The 4063-nt window shown below is 43.5% G+C and overlaps 4 non-coding genes across 4 annotated transcripts; 2 read left to right on the plus strand and 2 right to left on the minus strand.

Annotated features, from left to right (window-relative positions):
- Positions 1–341: 341 nt before the first annotated feature.
- trnaa-ugc lies at positions 342–413 on the plus strand. The gene has a single exon. It is a non-coding gene; the product is annotated as a tRNA-Ala (tRNA).
- Positions 414–887: 474 nt separating this feature from the next.
- Positions 888–959, plus strand: trnae-cuc. The gene has a single exon. It is a non-coding gene; the product is annotated as a tRNA-Glu (tRNA).
- A 1138-nt stretch (positions 960–2097) lies between these two features.
- trnas-uga lies at positions 2098–2178 on the minus strand. The gene has a single exon. It is a non-coding gene; the product is annotated as a tRNA-Ser (tRNA).
- Positions 2179–3522: 1344 nt separating this feature from the next.
- On the minus strand, positions 3523–3595 carry trnat-ugu. The gene has a single exon. It is a non-coding gene; the product is annotated as a tRNA-Thr (tRNA).
- Between the last annotated feature and the right edge of the window lie 468 nt (positions 3596–4063).

The raw sequence follows: 4063 nt of genomic DNA on the forward strand, positions 1-4063 counted from the left end.
GTCTCCACCTGCGGAAACTTAAAGGCATGTTGAGATTAGGCTCGTTCGAGATGAGCCAGGTCTGCGCAGAATCGATCATCTTTTTTTTAAGTACATACCTGGCCTACATTTGCAAATGCATGCAGGTAGACATGCATACAGTGGTGTGCATGCGTTTAGGAACCCATGCTGAAGTTGACTAAAAAGAGGAATAAAAAAAATCATCTTTTGGAAATTGATCTTAATGCCTTAATTTAATAAAAAGGAAAAATCCAACCTTTAAGGACACCAATTGCAATGGTGGTCTTTCTTCTCTTATTCAATGATCTCAGAAAAAGTAAAAAAAAATCTGAAAATGTTGAGGGGATGTAGCTCAGTGGTAGAGCGCATGCTTTGCATGTTTGAGGCCCTGGGTTCAATCCCCGGCATCTTTAACAAGTGCTATTCTCCAGTTTATAAAAGAGCTGCAGAAGTTGTTCTTATTCTTAAAGAGAAAAGTATGTTAAGGCAATCTCCTTGTGGGCATGGTGATTAATGCAAAAATCAGTCTCAATGTCCAGATGTGTTGCAAGATTTGCAGTGAGCAGTGCATTGCCCAGTAATGGCGGTATAGTGGTGAGCATAGCTACCTTCCAAGCAGTTGACTGGTGTTGGATTATCAGCCATCGCAGTAGCTTTCTTTTTACTGATGTTACTTTTTAACTAGGATTTATACAATAGCAGTGCAAGCATTTTGCCCATGTCAATAGTTTAAGAATACAAACTGACTATGTGACAGATGTGTAATCTGTCAAGTCCTGCCATCTGAAGCTCTAGCCAGGAGCCATTCCTCGCCTAAAACAATATGAGTCATTCCAGTATGTGAAAAGGAATCTCACATCTACAAAGATAAATTTGACAGATGTGCCTCCCTGATGGTCTAGTGGCTAGGATTCAGCGCTCTCACCGCTGCAGCTGGGGTTCAATTCCCGGTCAGGGAATGGTCAGGAGTTGGCACACTGTAAAAAAAGTCTGTAATTTTACATACATTTTCCTGTTAACTTTACAGATTATTTCAGTTTTTTTAAATACAGAAAAACACCAATAAATTACAAAATTAAACTGTGAATTTAAGGGACAACTAGCACGTGTGAAACCACCTGTGGGAGTGGAACATGGATGTGTAGAGATGGGCTTTCAAACAATGCACCTTTTGACATTTTAACATGTCACAGTAGGAAAAGCAAAGGTCTAAACAAAAATGAATTATGGCTCAACTCAATTTACATTTTTACAGTAGACATAAGGCATTACAAAGTCAAGAAACTAGGTGCTCATAGTGAAGGGCAAATGAAGCTTTGGTGAAGCACTGAACCACTATGAGGAATTGGTTTGAAAATGCGTTCATTACTAGAAGCTTCAGTAACAGCGACCTCGCCTGGTGAAGGGCCAAGACTGCATCGAAATGATCCCGACAAGATAGTGGACAGGAGGCTTTAGACTAGTGACACTCACGTTTACTAACAATGGGATAGCATTCTTTTTCATATAAAGATTGATGGATTTGTGTATTGTATTATTGGGTATTAGGTAAAGAGTGCTTGGGGAAACAGAGGGTGTGCTGGGAAAATATGTTTAACATGAAATATACTACTTCTTGATTAGTCAGACACGCTTCTGGTGTGCAAAGACCAAGAAAACGCCATGCAACAGAAATGCCTCACGCGTCAACACCCACCAGTCCAGGATTTGGTGCGGAGTGGCTGCGGCTGACAGCTGAAGTCACGAGGACCCACGAGATCTCCCTAGGGAGGTGGTCCAGGAACGTCTAGCTGGGAATGCCTTAGGATCCCCCAGTTGCTCAGAAAAGTGAAGTTTTTCCCTCGCTGGAGCTGCTCGACAGGATGGATGGCTGGAAACCTCTTCACTAGCTCATTGTATTCTTGCATGACAGGTAAACCTGTAGAAAGGGTGCTGCAGCTCAGTGGTTAAAGTGCCTGTCAGGAGACCCTGGGTCCAAAATCCCCCACAGTGCCTGATTACCTATTAGCACTTATGTCATATGCACTACTAAGAGTGTATACATTTGTCCTTGCGATAGTACTTTACTGTATTCTTATTTATTCTGTAGTTAGAACTCGTTGTGAGCAGGGTTTGAACCTGCGCAGGAAACCCCATTGGATTTCAAATCCAACGCCTTAACCACTCAGCCATCACAGCTGTAAAATATATTCTGTTTTTACAGCGGAGAACCCCTGAGGCCTGACAGACTCCATTACAGTTGCTACCATCAATCAGACAAATAAGAGCCTATCTCACAAGTACCTTGGGCAGTTCTGAATGACTCATGGGGATTCCCAAGCATTTCAGTTACAAAGGATCATTCAAATCTTCAGGGTATTTCTGGTGTAATGTGGGTGGTTAATCCACCCCCTTTAGATGATCTGATTCATTTCCAAACCAGTCCAAATTAACAATTAACAAGTTATTGAATCCCATGTCAATGAGAAACATACATGTGTACAGACAAGGCTAGCAGCAACAGCGCCGCAACAGAAACATTTTTGGTGTGCAAAGACCAAGAAAATGCCACACAACAGAAAGGCCATGCTCAAGCCACACAGGCAGTGTGCAGGAGGCCTTACCCCTGACTTCCACCAACTGCGGATCCATTTTGCTTCGTGTCTGGTCTGTGATTCGCAGTCCATCAACACCCACCTGATGGGCCACTGAAGTCACAAGGACCTACGGGATCTCGTAAATGTATGTATGATCACGCGATATAACAGGATGTAGTTTCCATAAACAGAACCACAAAACCTGATGAATGAACTAGCTTAAACTTGCATTGCTCTGAATTTTATGTGTTTTCATGTATCATCTTAAGTCTGTGTTGATGTAGTGTTTCTGTGTAAATGTAACATGCCTTTTTCATTTGCTACCAGGGCTAAATGAGTAGCATGTGGATTGGGTAGACATGATGATGGGATGCAAACAGAGGTAGTGACTGCAACAACAAGGTGCTGCAGGGATTTGAACCCTGGATGTCCTGCTTACTAGACAGGCACAGCCACAGTATCCCCTTGAGTACTACTCACAAACAAAACAACAAACTTACTCTCATCCAGAAGCCATAGAAGAGCGGTGCAAATATCTCATCTGAGTGATGGCTTGTGGGAAGAAACTGTTCTTGACTCTGTTGGTTTTGGCGTAAAGTGCTCTGTAGCGCCTACCAGAGGGGAGAAGCTAGAATAGTTTGTGTCTGGGTGAGATGGGTGTCCGGAGTGAGATGGGTGAGAGGGCGCGAGGCCATCCGTCATCACCTGCACACTCGATGAGTGTCATCGGTGGAAGTCTAAACCAGTGATTCCCAAAATGGCTGACCTAACAGCGTGCAGCCCACCTGCACCTATTAAAGTCAGCATTCCACTCCACTGGTATAGACTGTTTTCAGCCACATATAATGTTATAAGACAAGATCACATCTCTGGAAAATCAGGCAATTGGTAACTTTGTTGCACCTGTTAAGAATCACATGTATTCACACTTCATTAAGTGAGAACCAAGCACTGCTGGGATTTGGACCCAGGATCTCCTGTTTACAAGAGAGGCGCTTTAACCACTAAGCTACAGCGCCTTCTACAGATAAACCTGTCTTGCAAGAATACAATGAGCTAATGAACAGGGTTGCGTCCATCCATCCATCTTCGTCCAGCAGCTCCAGTAGGGGACCCCTACGAACTCCGGCAAATGAAAACAGCTGGACGTGTCCTTGAGCAACGCCTCAGGACTCACTGTTCATAGGCAGGCCTAGAGAGAACAACAGAACTCCTATGCAAGGACCTTGAGAAATGAGAGACCCTTTCCCCACAGCCCTGTTAAAATCCAACCTCCATGCCATAAGTCCCCTCATCACAAAGGTCATTAACCACTCCCTCCGGTCAGGCCATGTTCCATCAACACTGAAAAAAACTGTTATCAGGCCATTTCTCATGGAAAGCCATGAAAAGCTTAAAATACAGTCCTAATTTAGTCCTCCTCCACAGCCAGCATAGCGTTTGCTGTGTGGCGTTTCTGTTTTTCTTTCTCTCATGTTAACAGTATT

Source organism: Etheostoma cragini, unplaced genomic scaffold (genome assembly GCF_013103735.1).
Source record: "Etheostoma cragini isolate CJK2018 unplaced genomic scaffold, CSU_Ecrag_1.0 ScbMSFa_188, whole genome shotgun sequence".
NCBI lineage: Eukaryota > Metazoa > Chordata > Actinopteri > Perciformes > Percidae > Etheostoma > Etheostoma cragini.